At 42.2% G+C, this 8,677-nt stretch overlaps 1 long non-coding RNA gene across 2 annotated transcripts; it reads left to right on the top strand.

The window, feature by feature from the left end:
• Nucleotides 1-1,307: 1,307 nt before the first annotated feature.
• Nucleotides 1,308-8,291, top strand: LOC125369478. 2 transcript variants are annotated; one of them, XR_007215179.1, is made up of 3 exons: nt 1,308-1,359; nt 7,213-7,277; nt 8,075-8,291. It is a non-coding gene; the product is annotated as an uncharacterized LOC125369478 (long non-coding RNA). The 2 variants fall into 2 exon arrangements; XR_007215178.1 differs by lacking the exon at nt 1,308-1,359 and adding an exon at nt 6,806-6,842.
• The last annotated feature ends 386 nt before the right edge of the window (nt 8,292-8,677 follow it).

The following is an 8,677-nucleotide window of genomic DNA, read 5'->3' as shown; positions in this document are numbered from 1 at the left end:
CGCAATTACACTACTTTTATGGAGTTATTTTTTCAGATTCATAAATATACACGCTTTACGGGGTTATTTTCTTATATTGAGAAATATACCACTTTTACGGATCGTTTTCTCATATTAAATTATTAGCACTATTCTGGGGATGTTTTTTCAAATTCGTAAATATACACGTTTTACGGGGTTATTTTCTTATGTTGACAAATATAACCCTTTAACGGGGTTGTTTTCTCATATTATAAAATTAACCCATTTAAGGGGTTGTTTTCTCATACTCACAAATATACCAAAATTACAGTGTTATTTTCTCCGATTGATTAATATCCACGTATTACGGGGTTGTTTTCTAATATTTATAAACATAACCCTCTTACGGGGTTGTTTTCTCTTATTAAAAAATTTACCACTTCTACGAGGCTGTTTTCTCATACTCGCAATTACACTACATTTATGGAGTTGTTTTCTTATATTAAATTATTAGCACTATCATGGGGTTGTTTTCTCAAATTTATAAATATACACATTTTATAGGGTTATTTTCTTATATTGATAAATATACCCTTTTTATGGGGTTGTTTTCTCATATTATAAAATTAACCCATTTAAGGACAACATCAGGTCTCGAGGGTTCCCTCCTGGGATATGAACGTGAATGGAAGTGTCAGAGAGTCTTACAACCACTGATTGCCTCAAAGGAGGCACAAAGGCAAAATATGGGACAACAACATCATTGAAATCCACTAATATGGGTATGCAACACAGAAACCCGACATTTGCGCACATACAAAACATGTATTGGGGCTGATAGATTGTTAGGAAAAGGCTATGGAGGTGTAACACCCTTAGTTGTAATAATAATAATTCTATATATATATACATATATATATATATATATTTAAAAATATATATATATATAAAAAAAACAAAAAAACACTCTTTTTCTCCTCCCTCTCTCTTTTCCTTCCTCCCTCCCCTTCCCTCTCCTTCTCCTTTTCCTTCCTTCTCCTCCCAGCCCCCTGGTCCCCGCTCTCCTGCCATGTGCACGTCCTCCCCGCTCCTTCCCGGCCGACGCCGACCAAAGGCTAGGGGAGGCCGCCATTGTCGGTTCGGCCTCCTGGCGTCCTTTCCGCAAACCGAAATCGGACTCCCATCCCCAAAACCCGGAAGCAACCCTCCTCCGTCGGAAAATCCTTGGGAAGTGTCGCGTGAGCAGCGACTTTTGGCCCCGATCCGCTTCACCGGCCACTTTCCTACCAAAACTCTTGTACTCCGGACTCCCCGCAACTTGAGCTTGGAGGCGCTCCGGATTTGAATTCCGGACCCCAGTGTTTTCCGGACGCGTGAAATATTTCAATTTTTAACTCGGTATAATTTTATTTTAGACTCGAAAATTTTGTTTTAATATTAGAAAGTTAGTGTGGCTATTAATTGCTTGTGATGGGTAGTTTAAAAATAAAACAAATTAAATTGTTTGGGTTGTGGTGTTTTGGAGTCGGAAAATATTAGTGCGATTCTTGTGGCCCGGCTCGTTATTAAATTCCAAAGCATGTCCGATATGTTTTGGCAGTCCTGGACCCATTTCACGGGGGGTAAATATCCGTAATTTAGGGAGGTTCTGTCAAATTTTCAGTAATCCTCGAGTCCAATTTGATTCTAAAATGACCTTAGGGTCTAAGTTAGGAAAAATTTTGAATGTCTATTAATTGTATGTCTTTTGTTATTAGATAATTCAGCCTTCCCGCCGAGCTCCACCCGAGGCATAGGAGCTGATCGCGAACGCTAGATCGATGAGTTAAAGTCATTTAATCATTGCACTATTGCTAAGTCCGATTTAATATGCTATTTTGAAAGTTTATGCATAATATGATTATTAGTATCGCAAAATAAATGATTTCACTTGATTATTAATATTTGAAATAATATAAATATTATTATTAGTATGTTATAATAAGATAAACGTTATTATTTTTCCCCTCACAAATTTCACGTTGTTTTACCTTAAATTTTTAATCTTTATTTCGATATGTGTTGGTTGAGTTCATCAGATAATGATATTTATTATATGTGATGATTGCGAATTGGGAAATGTGGCTTGTAGAACATGCCACCGATGGGTTACATCGGGACGCGCACTTCGTAATGATCATGGATATAAGGTTATTATGGATTTGTCGCCTGATCGAGCATTGCTCTCTGGTCGAGTTCGATTGATTACGGAGTTAAGGTCCCCGATCGAGCAATGCTCTCTGGCCGGCTTATTTGGAATTCAAGTGTTTGGAGGTAAGGACCCTGATCGAGCTTGCTCTCTGGGCGCCAGACCTGTTGGATTAAGAGAGCCGAAAGGCTACTAGAATTTGGGGTTTAGGGTTCTACCGAGCCACTCGTCCCGAAAAGAAAAGAAACAAAGATATTTTTATTTATTTATTTATTTATTTCATTATGGTATGATGACATCATGATTTCTGTTTATGTTCAGGGTTTGATATATGGATTCAAATAATTAATATTTCCTGTGAAGACTGCAATAGTCTCTAGATTATTTGATTTTATCTCAGCTTGTAATTTTTCGGTGATAGTTAAAGACCTTCGCCATCGACATTCGGCCACTTCTTCTTCTTGGACTTTTGTAATTATCTTGTACTTATATACTTGTCATTTTTACTCTAGAGTATCCGCAGTAGGAAATTTTAAAATTTATATAACTATTCTAACTCCTGTTGGTAGTATGATGATGTATTATGCAAGACAATTATGACTACTTTATATTTGGTTAATTGTATATATGGATTTGCGGGTTGGTAAGGCTTACTACGGGTTTCGGTGGCCTTAAGCCTACCCATTCCCTAGTGCCGGTCACGGGCCCCCAAAGTGGGTCGTGACAAAGTTGGTATCAGAGCTTAGGTTTAGTTTTTCGTTCGACCTAGGTTAGCTTTCTAAACTACTGCGGAAACTTGGAAAAATTGAGTATGTCCTTGCATGTTTCGTTGATTCTAGTATCTGCGCTATCGTTAGAGAGTCTGTTGGGTTAATAGCTTGTTATTCATTTTCAGCTCTTGCCAATGCCGAGAACCCGAGCGACTGCAGCTGGAGCATCGGCCCAGGAAGGCGAAGATGAGTTTTCTACTCATACGACTCCTCCGAACCCAGCCCATGGTACCAGAAGGCGAGGTAGGCCTCGAGCAGCAGCCCAACCAGATCAGGGCGAGGCTCAGGAGGTACATGGTGCTGGTGAAATTCCAGTGGAGGCTTTTGTGTCCTATATGACTGGGATGCAGAGGGCCTTAGAGCAGTTGCTAGTCTTCCAGCAGCAGCAGGCTGCTCAGGGTGCAGGAAGTCGTGCTAGTGGGTCCGGTATCAGGAATCCGGATGATGTCCCTATGTCTGAGTATACCAAGTTAAGACCTGTGGAGTTTGATGGGACAGCTGGAGACCCTTTGGACTTTTTGGATGAGGTTGAAAAGAGGGCGTCTGATTTGCACTGTTCTGACAGGAGGACCATCGAGATGGCCGGGTTTTCCTTGAAGGGAATAGAATCCCAATGGTTCAGAGATTATATCCGCCCCTTTCTGGATGGGTTGTCGTGGAGGCAATTCGAGCGATTCAAGAGTACTTCATCCCTTTCAGTGTAAGGCAGGAGTACAAGGAGAGGTTTGAAAGGTTAATTAAGGGAGAATCGTCTGTGGCTGAATACACCAGGCAATTTGTTCAGCTGAGTAGGTATGCACCTTATGCTGTGGGGACTGAGGAGCAGAAGAACAGCAAATACATTTCAGGCTCGGCCCAGAGTTTGTTTCTTTGGTTCAATCTAGGAGGAGCAGCTTCCTAGAAGTTACTGACATGGCGAGGCAGATGGAGATGACGCTACGAGGGTTTAGTCAAGGGACTGACGATGGTAGGAAGAAGAAAACCGAGGTTGAGGGTCGATCATGACTGTCGTGCCGTACTATGGTAGTGGAAGTTACTCTGGCGGTACCGACCAGCAGACCAGACAGAGAAGTCACCGTGTCCAAAGAAAGGGCAGGCATAATCGGAGGAGTAATCGAGTATTTCGACATGGTCAGGACTTGGTGGTAGGGCGAGTTCGAGCTGTGGCACTAGTTCACAAGACTTGTCGGATGTGTGGTAGGTCACATCAGGGACAGTGCCTAACATCCAGTGGAGCCTGTTTTAGGTGTGGTGAGATGGGACATATGGCTCGAGAGTGTCCTCGCTATTTTAGTCGACCGACTTTTTCCGCAAGGCTCGTCGCTAGTGCGACCGACCGGCCTTTTCCCGCAACCCCGGGACATTTTCAAGATGGATCTCAGTTTGTTGGCGAGGCCGTAGTTTTGGAGGTAGATCTTCGGAGGCCAGTCAAGGTGGTTCAAGGTCGAGCTCGTGGTCTCAACAGTTAGGCCGGGGGCAAGCTAGAGTGTTTACCCTTACTCCTCAAGATGCGTGAGCCTCAAATGCCGTGGTGTCGTGTACTATTCTTGTTTGTCATTCCGAGGCTAGAGTTTTGTTAGACCACGGGGCTACCCATTCTTTCAGATCGCCTAGTTTTGCCTTAAGATTGGATGTCCGACTGTTAGGCTTCCCGCTAAGTAAGGCCCAGAGATCGATGTCGGTATCCGTCGTGTCCTGTGTCTGTTGAGGGACTAGATTTGTTCTTGACCTAATTCTTTTAGATGTAATGGATTTTGATGTGATTTTAGGAATGGATTGGTTAGCTATGCATTCCGCCATGTTGAATCGCGAGAGAGAAGCAAGTGACTTTTCAATTCCCGGAGACTCGAGTTCTATTTTAAAGGTGAGCAGATACCTTCTCCCACGAATCTCGTGTGATTAGCGGATGCTTCACGCGGATGCCGGGGATATTTGGCTTTGGTTAGGGATACCTCTGCAAGGGAAAGGTTATGTCGAAGACGTTCGGTGGTTCGCGAAGTTTCGATGTGTTTCGGAAGAACTACCCTGGATTGCCGCCCAATAGAGAGATAGAATTACAGATCGACGTGATCGGGTACAACACCTATTTCTTTGTCGCCCTATCGAATGGCACCGGCCGAGTTAAGAGAACTAAAGGAGCAGTTGCAAGACCTCCTAGATAAGGGTTTCATTAGACCTAGTACGTCTCCTTGGGGTGCGCTCATTCGTAAAGAAGAAGGATGGTACCTTGCGTCTCGCATCAATAAGGCGACGATTCAGAATCGTGATCCGCTTCCTCGCATCGATGACCTATTTGATCAGCTTCAGGGAGCGGTGTATTTCTCCAAGATTGATCTACGATCGGGGTATCACCAGTTAAGGATCCATAGTGAAGATGTGCCAAAGACGGCGTTCAGGACGCATTATGGGCATTATGAGTTTCTGGTGATGTCGTTTGGACTCACTAATGCCCCTGCGGCTTTTATGGATTTGATGAATCGAGTGTTCAAGGAATTTCTGGATCGTTTTGTCATCGTATTCATTGATGATATCTTGGTTTATTCCAAAAGCGAAGAGGAGCACGCGTGGCACCTGAGGATAGTACTTCAGACTTTAGAGGATATGCTTCGGATGTGCGTGATAGACTTTGGTGGTCAATGGGATTGGTATCTACCGTTGGTCGAATTCACGTATAATAACAGCTATCATGCAAGTATCAAAATGGCACCTTTCGAGGCCTTGTATGGTCGAAAGTGTAGATCCCCATCATGTTGGGAAGAAGTTGGTGAACGGAAGTAGCGGGACGGTTGGTTGGATCACTTGAAAAGATTCGGTTATTCGCGAAGCTGACTTTTAGTAGGCGGGAAAAGTTATACGGATCCAAAGCCGGAAGCACATGGAATTCGGTGTTGGGAATATGTATTCTTGAAGGTGTCTCCTATGCGTGGTGTGTTGCGGTTCGGCAAGAAGGGCAAATTGGCACCTCGTTATGTGGGACCCTTTGAGATTATTGGCAGAATTGGAGATGTGGCATACAAACTAGACTTGCCACCAAATTTCTCGCGACGCATCCCGGTATTCCACATATCGATGTTAAGAAAGTATATTTCGGACCCTTCGCATGTGTTACAACCGCAACATGTGGAAGTAGGTGAAGATTTGACTTACGAGAGCGAGCCCGGTCAGGATCGTGGATACTCAAGTTCGCCACCGCTACCAAAAATTATTCCGATGGTCAAGGTTTTGTGGCGAAATCATTTGTCCGAAGAGTGTACCTGGGAAACCGAAAGGTGAAATGAGAAGCCTCTACCCTCATTTATTTCAATCCTAAGTTGGGCCATGGTTTAAAATTCGAGGTCGAATTTTTCTTCTAAGGGGGTAGAATGTAACACCCTTAGTTGTAATAATAATAATTATATATATATATATATATATATATATATATATATATATATATAAAAACACTCTTTTCTCCTCCCTCTCTCTTTTCCTTCCTCCCTCCCCTTCCCCTCTCCTTCTCCTTCCTTCCTTCTCCTCCCAGCCCACCAGCTATCTGCTCCTGCCCCCGCCATTGTCGCAGTGCCCCTCCCCGCCTCCTTCCGCCATTGCCGACGCCGACCAAAGGCTAGGGGGAGGTCGCCATTGTCGGTTGGCCTCGCCGGCGTCCTTTCCGCATAAACCGACGCCGAATCGGACTCCCATCCCCAAAACCCCGGAGCAACCCTCCTCCGTCGGAAAATCCTTGCCGGCGGCCTTGGGAAGTGTCGCGTGAGCGGCCGACTTTCGACCCCGATCCGGCCTTACCACTTTCCTACCAAACTCTTGTACTCCTGACTTAACTGAGCTTCGCTAGAGGCGCTCCGGATTTGAATCTGACACCGCTGAGTGGACGGCTCCTGGACCCTTGTTTTCCGGACGCGTGAAATATTTCAATTTTTAACTCGGTATAATTTTATTTTAGACTCTGAAAATTTTGTTTTAATATTAGAAAGTTAGTGTGGCTATTAATTGCTTGTGATGGGTAGTTTAAAAATAAAACAAATTAAATTGTTTGGGTTGTGGTGTTTTGGAGTCGGGAAAATATTAGTGCAGTTCTTGTGGCTCGGCTCCTGTTATTAAATTCCAGCATGTCTGATATGTTTTTGGCAGGTCTTGGACCCGTTTTACGGGGGGTAAATATCCGTAATTTAGGGGAGGTTCTGTCAAATTTTCGGCAGAATCCTCGAGTCCAATTTGATTCTAGGCAGTCGACCTTAGGGTCTAAGTTAGGAAAAATTTTCGAATGTCTATTAATTGTATGTCTTTTGTTATTAGATAATTCAGCCTTCCCGCCAGCTCCACCCGAGGCGTAGGAGCGGACTGCGGAACGCGTTAGATCAGTGAGTTAAAGTCATTTAATCATTGCACTATTGCTAAGTCTGATTTAATATGCTATTTTGAAAGTTTATGCATAATATGATTATTAGTATCGCAAAATAAATGATTTCACTTGATTATTAATATTTGAAATAATATAAATATTATTATTAGTATGTTATAATAAGATAAACGTTATTATTTTTCCCCTCACAAATTTCACGTTGTTTTACCTTAAATTTTTAATCTTTATTTCGATATGTGTTGGTTGAGTTCATCAGATAATGATATTTATTATATATGATGATTGCGAATTGGGAAATGTGGCTTGTAGAACATGCCACCGATGGGTTACATCAGATCGCGCACCGAATGATCATGGATATAAGGTTATTATGGATTTGTCTGCCCTGATCGAGCATTGCTCTCTGGGCTGAGTTCAGTTGATTGCCGGAGTTAAGGTCCCTGATCGAGCAATGCTCTCTGGGCGCCGGCTTATTTGGAATTCAAGTGTTCAGGCTGGAGGTAAGGACCCTGATCGAGCTTGCTCTCCGGGCGCCTGCACTGTTGGATTAAGAGAGCCGAAAGGCTACTAGAATTTGGGGTTTAGGGTTCTACCGAGCCACTCGTCCCGAAAAGAAAAGAAACAAAGATATTTTTATTTATTTATTTATTTATTTATTTCATTATGGTATGATGACATCATGATTTCTGTTTATGTTTAGGGTTTGATATATGGACTCAAATAATTAATATTTCCTGTGAAGACTGCAATAGTCTCTAGATTATTTGATTTTATCTCAGCTTGTAATTTTTTCAGGTGATAGTTAAAGACCTTCGCCATCGCACATTCGACAGTCCGACTTCTTCTTCTTCGGACTTTTGTAATTATCTTGTACTTATATACTTGTCATTTTTACTCTAGAGTATCCGCAGTAGGAAATTTTAAAATTTATATAACTATTCTGACTCCTGTTGGTAGTATGATGATGTATTATGCAAGATAATTATGACTACTTTATATTTGGTTAATTGTATATATGGATTTGCGAGTTGGTAAGGCTTACTACGGGTTTCGGTGGCCTTAAGCCTACCCATTCCCTAGTGCCGGTCACGGGCCCCCAAAATGGGTCGTGACAATGGGATTATTTTCTCTGATCAATAAATACCCCGTACGACAGAGTTATTTTCTAATATTTATAAATATACCCCTCTACGGGGTTGTTTTCTCATATTATAAATTTTACTCCTTCTACGAGGCTATTTTCTCATACTTCAAAATTACACTACTTTTACGGGGTTGTTTTCTCATATTCTTAAATATACACATTTTACGGGGTTATTTTCTTATATTGATAAATATACCACTTTTACTGAATTATTTGTTATATTGACAAATATACCCCTTTTACGGGGTTGTTTT

Source organism: Ricinus communis, chromosome 3 (genome assembly GCF_019578655.1).
Source record: "Ricinus communis isolate WT05 ecotype wild-type chromosome 3, ASM1957865v1, whole genome shotgun sequence".
In the NCBI taxonomy this organism is placed as follows: Eukaryota; Viridiplantae; Streptophyta; class Magnoliopsida; order Malpighiales; family Euphorbiaceae; genus Ricinus; species Ricinus communis.
The sequence above is the reverse complement of the archived record's forward strand: the minus strand, read 5'-3'. Positions and strand labels throughout refer to the sequence as shown.